The 12,797-nt window shown below is 43.3% G+C and overlaps 1 protein-coding gene across 3 annotated transcripts in view; it reads right to left on the bottom strand.

Annotated features, from left to right (window-relative positions):
- The window catches only part of tex2l (testis expressed 2, like), a 134,821-nt gene extending 129,742 nt beyond the window's left edge, over positions 1–5,079 (bottom strand). For all 3 annotated transcript variants that reach the window (XM_078558666.1, XM_078558667.1, XM_078558668.1), the window contains exon 1: positions 4,839–5,079. The gene's annotated coding sequence lies outside the window, so the exon portion shown is untranslated. The remainder of the gene's footprint in view (positions 1–4,838) is intronic.
- Between the last annotated feature and the right edge of the window lie 7,718 nt (positions 5,080–12,797).

Raw genomic sequence — 12,797 nt, 5'->3', positions numbered from 1 at the left:
GCAGTATTATGTTTATTGTAGCTGTGGTAAAAACAGTAACCAAGGGATGTCAGATTCTAAAAGATAGATAATTATAAATGCCACTTTGACTTGTCCATCGGGAACAGTCTTTTCCAGGTAACTGTAATATGAACAGCAGCATCTTGGCAAGCAAAACCAGCCAGGCTTCATGGCCGATGGTCAGCAGGACATGCTTCTTCTGTGCAGTGCCATGTAAAGCAAGACATGTGTGATTAGTAAGTTCCTGAAGAACCATCCAGCAGGATAATTAGTCAGGTCTTTGCATGAATCAGGGTGTCTGTCTCCATAGGAGTTAACCATCTAGCAAAGCAATTAAGTTCTGGTCACCTCTGTTAGCAGATGTACATATGTGTGCACAGAGCACACAGATGAACGATATCGACTGAAGTGTTAACTCTGTTTCTCTCTCACACAGGTGCTGCCAGACCTGCTGAGTTTTTCCAGCTTTTTCTGTTTTTATTGCAGACTTCCAACAGCTGCAGTATTTTGCTTTTGTATGCAAATCCACACGCCTGATGTGAGCAAAGAGAAATCTATCTGTATTTTGAATATGTTTATTATCCAATCTGACAAATGACAAACTGCGTCAGAACATACTCAATCTGTTGTAATGTTTCTAGCCATCTTGAGTGCTCAGAATAATTATCACACATGGAATAAATCACCATTTCCAGATTAACCTTAGGTTTTTCCACACTTGTGAACAAATCTCCTATCAGTCTGTTAATGTTAACAAATATACAAAGTACATTTTGTGTTGAACAACTCATTGAGATAGATATACTTGCAGCCAACACATACAAAATGGATGTGATGGCCAGCGGCTGTCAGGCATCATTCAGGGCAACACATTTCTCAAAGTGGCTTTTAATTCTGTGTTATAGCAGCATTGGGGCAAGGTGATGGCATAGTGGCATTATCACTGGACTCATATTCTGGAGACCCAGGGTAATTCTCTGGGGACCTGAGTTCAAATCCCACCATGGAGGATGGTGAAAAATGAATCCAATAAAAATCTGGTATTAAAAGTTTAATGATAACCATACAACCATTGCTGATTGTCATTAAAAACCCACATGGTTCACTAATGCATAATTTGGTCCAGGAATCAACTCACAGACCAAAACTGACCCAGAGTTAAGATTGGGGTCTACACTTTTTGGAATTAGTTGCTAGGATTTTTGAAAACAGGTATATGATTCTATGATATCCTCACTGCCCCTTAAAAGGACATCTCAGTTTTCAAGCTTATACTAAATTATCCTTTAACATATATTCTCAGGGCTTGATTTCAAAGGGATGACAGAATCTGGCAATGATGTTTTAGGATTGGTATGATGATGAGGGAACTTTGATTATGTGGGAAGTCCTGTTGGAAAATGCTACCCCATGGTCTCATTTAGATCAAATTCTTCCCTCATCAATACTGTACATGTATGCTGTCAAGCCAAACAGTTTAATAACGGTCATATCTTTCTTTTTCCTTAACCGATGTTCCCCCCACCCCACCGACCTGCCACTGTGGTTGACAGGGCCCTCAGCCCTGTCCAACTACAGACCATGAATTCTCTCCTCCATCTTGACTCCATTTTAAAATCCACTTTATTTATTTTTTAATTTTTATTTATTTTAATTTTTTTATATTTAATGATTTGTTCATTTTTTTAACCTTTCCCCCCACAGGGCCATCTATCACATGTTTTTATATTGTGTTTTCACAGAATGCTGACCCTTGGTCTGCTATTAGCATCTTCTGCTATCTTACCTTTATGCCACTATCAGCACCTTCTTTACTCTTTACCGCTACCATTACTACTCCCTTTGTCTTGTGTCCATGACATCTTTGTCAATCTCCCCTTAGCTGTCACCTGTCCCTGACCTTCTATCCTGTTCTACCTGCTCCACCCCCTCGTAAACAGTATAAAATCCATCACATTTTTAACCTTTTCCCCAAACCTCCCTCCCCCCACAGGGCCATCTATCACATGTTTTTATGTTGTGTTTTCACAGAATGCTGACCCTTGTTCTACTATTAGCATCTTCTGCTATCTTACTTTTATGCCACTATCAGCATCTTCTTTACTCTTTACCGCTACCATTACCACTCCCTTTGTCCTGTGTCCATGACATCTTTGTCACTCTCCCCTTAGCTATCACCTGTCCCTGACCTTCTATCTTGTTCTACCTGCTCCACCCTCTCGTACACAGTATAAACTCCATGACATTTCTACTTCTCTTCAGCTCTGAAGAGAGTTATTTGGACTCGAAACATTAACCCTGTTTCTCTCTCCACAGATACTACCAGACCTGCTGAGTTTTTCCAGCATTTTCTGTTTTTAGTTTAATAACCTGCTTACCTAACCCAGGGTTAGGGAACTGTAATGTTATGCTTATTATGTCAGGGTTTCCTTTTGAGTTTTTTTTCTGCTTGTGATTAAGTATAGTTTAATTTCTTTTAGTGATCAGCAATTGCATTTAGGAGTGGCTAAGTTTAATTTAAACAGAAAGAGTATAAACTGTAGATAACGAAAAGTATTGCTAAATTACGCATCGATTCTGTACTGTCATAGAATGATCACAATAGAATGAATTTTAAAAAGATCCTCATTGCTGGACTTTGAAATTTTTGAACCATATTCAAAGGCATTATTCTTGAAACAGCTTACTGCTTTATCTTGAGAACGAGGAGAAGCCTAGGATGACTCCACTGATTTGATAATTAGATATATACACTGCTCTATTCAGAAGAAGAGAACGGACTGAACGTAAATCACCTGAAAGGCCAGGAAATTAAAAAGTAACAAATAAAAGTAATGGGATCCCCAAACCACCCCCAACACCCACCTCCCCCCCCCCCCCCCCCCCCCCCCCCCCCACCACCACCCCCCCATCCCCATCATCTGCAGCCTCGAGACTACAGCTGACTAGTTATGTGCCAGCCCTGTAAGCGGAAATAAAAAACTTGCAGTTAAATAGTGACTGTCACAACATTGCAAAGATTTCACAGCCAATCTGTTACTTTTTGAAGTGCAGTCAATGTTGGAATAAAGGGAAATGCCAATTTGCACACAGCAAGGTCCTGACAACACTAATAGGCCTAATGACCCAGATAACCTGTTATCATGATATTGGTTGAGAGGTACATGTTGGCCCGGACACCAGCTGAACTCTCCTGCTTCTTTGGATTGTTCTGTAGGATTTTTTTGCATCCGCTTGTGAGAGCCTTGATTTAACAGCTCTTCCAACAAACAGCATCTCCAACAGTGCTGCACTGAGGGGGCCAGCCTGGATTACGTACCAAATATTCTTGAACACACAAACTTTTGGCTCAAAGGAAAAGATCCCACTGAGCCAAAGGTGACCTTGGAGTGGATCTTAGCAGCAGGTGTCCTTCCAGAAGGTGAGGAGCTCAGAATCGAGCTCCCTGTTGGCACAGATCCAGTAAAGAGATAACCACACAGTCTTTTCCAGGTAGCTGTAATATGAACAGCAGCATCCTGGCAAGCAAAACCAGCCAGGCTCATGGCCGATGGTCAGCAGGACATGCTTCTTCTGTGCAGTGCCATGTAAAGCAAGACGTGTGTGATTAGTAAGTTCCTGAAGAACCATCCAGCAGGATAATTAGTCAGGTCTTTGCATGAATCAGGGTGTCTGTCTCCATCGGAATTAACCATCTAGCAAAGCAATTAAATTCTGGTCACCTCCATTAGCAGATGTACATGTGTGTGCACAGAGCACACAGGTGAACGATATCGACTGAAGTGTTAACTCTGTTTCTCTCTCACACAGGTGCTGCCAGACCTGCTGAGTTTTTCCAGCTTTTTCTGTTTTTATTGCAGACTTCCAACAGCTGCAGTATTTTGCTTTTGTATGCAAATCCACACGCCTGATGTGAGCAAAGAGAAATCTATCTGTATTTTGAATATGCTTATTTTCCAATCTGACAAATGACAAACTGCGTCAGAACATACTCAATCTGCTGTAATGTTTCTAGCCATTTTGGGTGCTCAGAATAATTATCACGCATGGAATAAATCACCATTTCCAGATTAACCTTAGGTTTTTCCGCACTTGTGAACAAATCTCCTATCTGGAAACGTGAGTTTTCCTTCATAAAAATTGGATGGCAAACCTTTCAGTGACTGAAGTTACATTTCAAATCCCTTGTTGATTTAACTATGAAAACTGCACTATCATTTCTCTGCTAATTTCGGATCGATTATAGTTCCAAACCTTTTATCTTATTCCAAAACATGCTGTGAATTAAGAAATACATCTCCCTACTTCGATTCCGCATTACAAAATCACTTTTATGTGAACAAAAAGCTGTTCTAACATTATACTCTGATACAGCCTCTCAGTAATTGTAGGGTTAACAGTGTTTCCCCATTGCAAAACAAAATGTGCAGCGAATGGAGGATTTAAGTCACAGGTAGAAATAATTATCTAAACAATTAACCATCAAATAGAAAATGATTGACCTGTGAGGTAGATAATGCAGACTTTTAAAAATCTGTGTGCCAACAGCAGTGTTCAAGAAGTCATCAAATGTCAGGTTGTAACAACACTGCCTGTTGGCTTTTAATGCAGGAGAACAAGAGAATAATTGAATTGAGATTTAAGACCTTCCTGTTATACAGATTCATCCCAGGTTCTTTTCAAAATGTCACTGAGTTAAACAGTTGTATTTTTCTTCACGCAGTGCAAAAACTCTATGAGTTTCCTGTACTTAATTCTTAATTATGTTGTATCGACTACCCTGTATGAATATCGGTAACTGAACAGAAAAGCTAGCTTTAAAAAAAAATGGAGCTTACCAGTTTATTAAGAGAACAGCAGCACTGGGGTCCATTCTTTCACACATGAAAAATATCTCGGAGCTGCAAAATTCTCCTACTGCATTGTTTGACTTTGACCCAATGTTCCACCGTAAATTTCCTGCTAACAAGTCAGCTTTGGCATCTTATTCCTTTGTGAGGACAGATTCTTCACCTATCCCCAACGGTTGGTGGCATGTTCTTGACCTCCTTTGTTTTGTTTCTGCTCAAGTCTTTCTGTAATGTGAAATAGCACAATCTACGTGGGGACTGGACCTAACTCATAATACGCCACAAAAGAAATTCCCACCACCCCCACCACCCCCCACCCCCCCTCCAATGCTGTCCTCCCTGTCTTGCGGATCAGACAGCAGCAGCTGTAGCTGGAGACAGCACACATGTGATTATCCTTTGCCCGAGCCCTGCTTAGCCAGCATCTATTCTGAATCTGAGCTGCTATCCAGATTTGAAGTGTTCATGTTGTTAAGCCTGCTGCATTTGGCAAGCCCTCCAGTGAGAATATATCCTGCTGCGTGATGTCAGGGGATGATGTCAACCCACTGCCATGCCCAAGCCAACTGGTGACTTATTTGCAAACAGCTTGCAAACTCCAGAGAGCGAAACAAAGTGAGATTATGCTTATTTAGAAGGATAATAGAGACGGCATTCATTTTTTTTAAATGTTCTTTAATAGCTACATTAGCTTTTAAACAAATTCTGCAGCCGACATGCTCCACCGTGACTGGTGTAAATTGCCCAACGTGCCAATTCATCTGAGACCAAATGAAGTTGGGAAGCTGGAGGTAGTTAGCAGCAAAGACCACTTACCTGCATTTACAATAAAAAGGAAGTTTGGAATATCTCAAAGCTATGGTCATAGTTTTCTTTTGTTGCTGCTACTTCCCATCCTAAACTGCTGGAAGATGCAGTCCCAGAAACTCAGGAAAAACAACCGCAATTGGAGCCAAAAGTTTTGCAGCCACCCAGCGCCCCCCCCATCCAACTCTTGCCTACTACCACCTGATAAGCAGGGGATAGTATAGCTCTGGGTCCTGGAAACCAACTCCAAATAGATAAGAACCAACTCCATTTATTTTTATGTCACTAATGAGGCTAATTAGATTGCATAATCAGCAACGAGCTTGCTCCCCCATCCTGTAAGTCCCGAAGGATTACAACAACAACTTATATTTATAAAGCGCCTTTAATGTACTGTAATGAAATGTCCCAAGGGGCTTCACAGGAGCATTGTAAAACAAAGTATGACACCGAGCCACATAAGGAGATATTAGGTCAGATGACCAAAAGCTTTGTCAAAGAGGTGGGTTTTAAGGAGTATCTTAAAGAAGGAACATGAGGTTGGGAGATGGAGAGGTTTAGGGAGGGAATTCCAGAGCTTAGGGCCTAGGCAGCTGAAGGCACGGCCACCAATGGTGGAGTGATTAAAAGGACGCATAAGCGGCTATAATTAAATGGGCGCTGATACTTCAGAGGTTTATGGGATTGGAGGAGATTACAGAGATAGAAAGGAGTGAAGCCATGGAGGGATTTGAAAACAAGCATGAGAAATTTCAAATTAAGCTGTTTCTTGATTGGGAGCCAATGTAGCTCAGCGAACACAGGGGAGATAGGGGAACGGGAATTGCTCGAGTTAAGGCACGGCAGCAGAATTTTGGATGATGTCAAGTTTATGGAGCGTAGAATGTGGGAGACCACTCAGGAGTGTGTTGGAATAGTCAAGTCTAAACGTAATGAAAGCATGAATGAGGGTTTCAGCAGCAGATAGGTTGAGACAGGGGTGAAGTCAGGCGATGTTGTGGAGATGGAAATAGGTGGTGTATGTGATGGTGTGAATATGAGGTCAGAAGGTCATCTCAGGATCAAATGTGACACCAAGGTTACAAACAGACTGGCTTAATCTCAGGCTGTTGCCAGGGAGAGGGATAGATTCGGTAGTTAGGGAATGGAGTTTGTAGTACGGACCAAAAATAATGGCTTCAGTCTTCCCAATATTTAATTGGAGGAAATTTCTGTTCATCCAGCACTGGATGTCGGATAAGCAGTCTGATAATTTAGCAACAGTGATGAGTCGAGAAAGGTGGTGGTGAGGTAGAGCTGGGTGCCATCAACATACATGTGAAAGTTAATACTGTGCTTTCGATGATGTCACCAAGGGGCAATATGTAGCTGAAAAATAGGAGGGGGCCAAGGGTAGATCCTTGAGGGATACCAGAGGTAGCAGTGTGGGAGCAGGGAGAGATTCCATCCCAAGTGATTTTTTTTGGCTATGAACAAAAAGATAAGAATGGAAACAGGTCAGAGCATTCCCACCCAGCTGGACAACAGTGGAGAAGTGTTGGAGGAGGATGGTGTGGTCAGCCATGTCAAAGGCTGCAGACAGGTCAGGAAGAATGAGGAGGGAAAGTTTATCTTTGTCACAGTCAGATAAAATGTAATTTGTGACTTTGAAAAGAACTCTTTCAGTAGGCAAGGGTGAAAACCTGATTCAAGGTTTTAAATGTGGAGTTCTGGGAAAGATGGAAGTGGATTTGGGAAGTGACAACATGTTCAAGGACTTGGGAGAGGAAAAGGTAGTTGGAGATGAGGTGGTAGTTTGTGAAGACGGTGGCGTTAAGGGTTGGTTTTTTTGTGGAGAAGGGTGATAATGGCAGATTTAAAAGAGAGAGTGACAACACCTGAAGAGAGGGAACTGTGAACAATATCAGCTAACATCGGGACCAGGAGGGAAAGTTGGGTCTTCAGCAGTTTAGTGGGAATAGCAGGAGGTAGGCCTCGGGCACGAGGTGAGATCAGAGAGGGCATTAGAGCAGATAAGAAAGGATAAGAGAAAGATAAGAGTTCAGGGCTAGGACAGGGGGTACATAACTAGAAGTTTGGCCCAGTGGGCTAGTGGAAGGGAGGGATACAGCAGAGGCAGCTGATTGCATGGTCTCAATCTTAATGGCAAAGAAGTCAATGGGTTCCATACAAATATAGTTGAAGGCATAGATTGAGGACATCATTGTTGCAATGTGGTCAGTCTGGTGGAAGAATGACATACCCACTGACCTTGTAACCCTTTATCCTAAATGTCAATCATAATGTGGTTTTCATGACAGATGTTAGTGCGCTGCGGGATAATAAACTATTGAGTGATTGAGATGCTGCACTTCATTGTAATAAACCCAATATCATTTCATTCTGTTTTATGCATATGAAGTGTCACTAGATTATCAAAGGAGAGGTAAACCTCATATTTGTGAAATGGATCAGAGGTTGGAGTAAATGTATTTGTTTTACCAGCAGTCATACAGTCCATTGTTCTTGTAGTGCTCTCTGCTTGTGGTCATTATTGAATGCCACAATCAAGTTTTATATTCCAGCATTGCATGGCATTCAAAGCTGCACTTTCCCAGCTAGCTGTAATAATCAGTACAAATTGGTCACATTATAATTCTGAACATGACAGGGACAGCTGTCTACCCAAACACAGCGGAACATTGCTCAGTGTTGCTCAGATGTTTTAAACTGCTTGTCAGCAACTTTGCAGAATGGCAGAGGACTGCTGACAAGCAGTTTTAACAATTGATTGATTAAAGTATTGTAATGGGAAATCCCTGAGGCCAGTAAACTTTACGGAGACAAAATCAAAATTGGCCCTCTGTGCAGACTACTGCTCAAACATTGACATGACATTGAGGGCTAAATACTCCGAGTATGAACCAGCTGTAGGGTATCCCTCACTTGTCGTTGGTGAGTACTGGAATGTGGCAGAGGTATCTTCTGCAATTTTCCAGTAGTTGCTGGCAGCATGCAGGGTGCCTTGCTGCTGATATCAATTCAAAATATTTATGCCTAGAGGCTAACTTCATCCTGGAGAACATGCAAACAGACAGCAGGGTTCTAAATTGGGGATTTTACCATTTTATGTCTTACTGATCAGCCAGCTCGGCTATTGAATAATGCAGTTCACCAATATTTTAAACTGTTGCAGCTGTCAGCAGAGTGGCCTTATTAGATCCTTTAGGTGGCCTAATTGTAGGTATTGAAAATTGCATTGTGCATTTTGTCCACTTAAGGACACCATACACATATGTACCAGCAGAGGGAGTCTGCTGGGAAGAGATAATAAAGGATCCATGTTTAATAGCTTGTGCAGTCCTAATTCTAAATGTCTCTGGCTAAATATATAACTGTTTCTCTCCCAAGAACTTCACAGAGTTGCTGGTTGGGTGGGTATACATCACTCCGCAACCCAGCCTGTTCCAAAATGGTGGGCACATGTTAGCAAAGTGGCACGCTGGCTGGCAGGAAATTGCCAACCTGCCCACCACCTATCCCACCTCTACAACAGAATGAAAATTAGATCTATTGTGTTTCCTGCATATCTTTGAATAAATTAGCACAGATGATGGTTGTTTCAGGCAATCGGACTTACAATGAGCGCATGCTTCCTGCTGGCAAACTGGGAGGTTTAGCTGGTCAGTTTAGCAGCTAAAAGTGCATGTGGTTGTGTTGAATTTCCAGGCCATTTTCTGGATGAGAAATGTTACTTCTATCTGCCTGAGAACAGCGAGTTGCTTGATCGGTTGCACCATAGAAATCAACAATTCATCAAACGAAACAATGAGGACAGCAATGCAATGTAAGCCTGTTAATTATTAATGATTTTCAACTGCATTTTTTACTGAAGCAAATATATTAGTATTCATACTTCAAATCTCTTCTGAATTATCCTCATCCTATATCTTCATTGTTAACCTTTTATTTAACTGTAAGGACCTAAAATTGGCAGAATACAGTTCACACAAATATATGCACATACTTGAATTAGATTTAATATGTATTATAAATATATGGAAGTAATTGGGGGGTGGGAGGTTTTGTGGTGTAATGGGTAGTGTCCCTGCCCTCTGAGCCAGGAAGTCCGGGTTCAAGTCCCACCCCAGGACTCGATGGCCACGGAAGGTGTGTTCATGGTGTGGCCAAACCATTTGAGTATCAACCCGTAAATCCTTCCAGTATGCTTGTGTCAGGTGGTAAGGGTGGGAGGGTTTCCTGATCAGCCACACTTGATGTGGAATGGCGCTCTGGTGACAGACTAAAGACTTGTTCCAGGGAAAACTAGCTATGGAAACAAATGTAAGCATGTGCTTTGTCTGCCTCATGCACCACTAGATGTGGGAAGAGGATGAAAGAATGCGGAAGCATTTGATCCATATGCACTCTGACCTGCATTCCATCACTGTAGTCATGGGCTCAGTGCAATAGTGGTTGATGAGGTGGAGGGGATATTTGTGCAGGGCAAGGCCCATCCCCACAAGGAGACAGGAAGGTGCTATTGTGCACACACAGATGGAAGAGGACTGTGTGCCAGCTGTCCCAGATCCTTCCTCTCAGGGCACCCCAGGGTGACAGGCATCTCTTCATCCCCTCTACCGTCGACCCCATTGACTCCAGTGGGCAAGGCCAATGACAATGCCCTTGCACCAGTTTAGGAGATCCTCAGTAGGTCGAAGTCCTCAAGGCCTTGGGCCTCCAGAGGACGCCTGCCGCAGTCATCCAAGGCAACGGCTCAGCACACGAGCAGACTGCCTCCACTTCAGCCGCTGATGTCGGGGTTGCAACTAAGACATAGTGGGTATAAAAAAAAACTTAAGACTTACTGAGAGCATAAGGGTGGTAAGGGTGTTTTTTCAAATTTAAATTTCACTTGTAAATAAGTCACATTGCATTGGTTTCATGTTATCCATGCGTGTATCATTCTCATTTGTTGAGACAAGCTTAGTCACGGAGCTAAGTGTACTGGCACACTTCTTAGTTGGCATGCATGGATGGTTACAGGGGATCAGGGACATTTCCTTTATTGTGGAAGAAGCAATGTTGTGTTTTTTTTTGTTCACCCTTTATTGAATGTTCCTGTTAGTGTCCAGTGTTGTACTACTCACTCTGTGCAACGTGGCTGAACATGCTGGCTCAGGTTGCCTTTTCTTCTATGCATTATAAACATCATTGTCCGAGATCATTCTCATTGGCGATGATCGAAATGTTGTACGTGAACTCAAAGCCCTGAAAGGATGGTGCGGGATCTGATTTCCTGTTCATGGTAGGCTGATTGATGTATGTCCAAATGCATCACAGATGTTGTCAGGACCAGTATTTATTAGGGAATGCATGTGACAAAGTCCTGTTCCCTTCTTCTAGGTGGCAGAAGATGCACGCTCAGAGGTAGCTCTGCTGGGAAGGTTAGCAGTGGTTGTTCTGCATTTCAAGCAGGTAATGAAGTTCTGGTGATGGGACCATGGGAATTTAGGTGCCTCACTCTTGGGTGAATCTGGTGTATATTAGGTTGTCCCTGGTATTCCGTGCACTTCTCTCCATGGCCCTGGCATCCTATAAGGGTTAATGCACTTTCATGGCCTCATCCTCAGGCCCATCCAATTCAACCTGAGAAGGAGTGCTGCTCCTTCTCCTCTTCACGTTGCAACAATTCTCCACATTATGTGGCCATGTTGTGCACTGGACAGCAACCATGGCTATTCGTGAGCCCCTCCAGACAGGTCAAGGCAGTGGAAGCACATTTTCAACAAGCCAATGCTTTGTGCAAGGATGGCGGCTCTGGTGGAGGTGTGAGTTTGATTGTAGTGCTCTTCCTCTGCGCTGTGGGGATGCCTCAGTGGTGTCATTAACCAAGGTCGGAGAGGATAGCCCTTGTCACCAAAGATCCAGCCACCAACCTAGGCTGGTGTCTCAAAGTCTCTGGGACCTGAGAGCTGTACAAAATGTAGAAGTCATGAGAGCTCCCTGGGAAACGAAAATGGATAGGTACAGGACACGAATGCTTGAGGTCACAGATCAGTTGCACGTTCAACGAGTGAAAGCCCTTGCGATTCACAAATGCTGCTGGCTGGTCCTAGGGAGATCTAATGGCCACCTGAGAGCAGTCGATGATCCCTTGCACTCGATGAAAATGGGTGATGGCTGCAAAGCCCAATGCCCTTGTCGCTTGGCTATCCTCATTTATGGAGTAACTGATGAGTTAATTTGTATGCTGGAAGAGGGCATTAGCAACCTCCTTTATGCACCTGGATGTGGCAACCTGTGGTACACCACACATGTTGTCCCTGAATCCCTGGAAAACATCAGTGGTGAAAAAATTGAGCACCACAGTCACCTTGTGGGCCACTGGCATGGGGTTCCCCCTAAATCCACTTGGTGGCAGCTGTTGCTATACAATCCCACATTCAGTGACCTCTTCCTGCGACAGCCTCAGTCATCTCTGGCATTGCATCTCCAACATCCACAAGTAGTTAGATCTTGTCCTGAGGACACGGTGATGCACTGGTGCCCATCTTCCACAATGCCTTCCCTGGATGGCTGCATGCTGAACAGTCTTCTCCTCTGGTGCCTTCTGCTGCTGGCATTGCTGCTTCAGTTGTTGAATGGCAAGAGCCCTCCTTTGTCGCATCCTCTCCTCCTGCTCCTGAGGGTGCAGGAATATTGGGTGTATGAGATCCTTAGATGTTCCAGCTATTGAACTTTGTGATGAAGACAGACAGTGAGATGAAAACACGTGTGTCCTGTGGATTTCACCTAGAGAGCTGATCAGCAGTGAGATTTTCAACTCCTTCCATTATCCACAACCAAAACTCCACCCCACTAGGCTCCTCCTACTTCAATATCCAATCCTGGAACCGCACATGATTTTGTAGACATTGCGGAGATGATCATTGTAAGGTTTGCGATAGAACCCTTTACCCTCCACCCTGCTCCTGTCACCTTCACTCTTGTCACTCCCAGCATCATTTGCACCTTCTCTTTATAACCCTCCAGCTTCCTCCCATTTTGCTGGACTCTGTCAGCCTCCAATTAGAAATGCCATCTCTCTCCCCCCTGGAGCCTATACCCATCACTGTAGACATCCTCACTCTGAAACTAGACCCTCCCCACATCATCCTT

The sequence above is a fragment of the Cetorhinus maximus genome, chromosome 15 (assembly GCF_964194155.1).
Source record: "Cetorhinus maximus chromosome 15, sCetMax3.hap1.1, whole genome shotgun sequence".
In the NCBI taxonomy this organism is placed as follows: Eukaryota; Metazoa; Chordata; class Chondrichthyes; order Lamniformes; family Cetorhinidae; genus Cetorhinus; species Cetorhinus maximus.
Note: the sequence above shows the minus strand (reverse complement) of the source record. Positions and strands in the feature narration are given on the sequence as shown.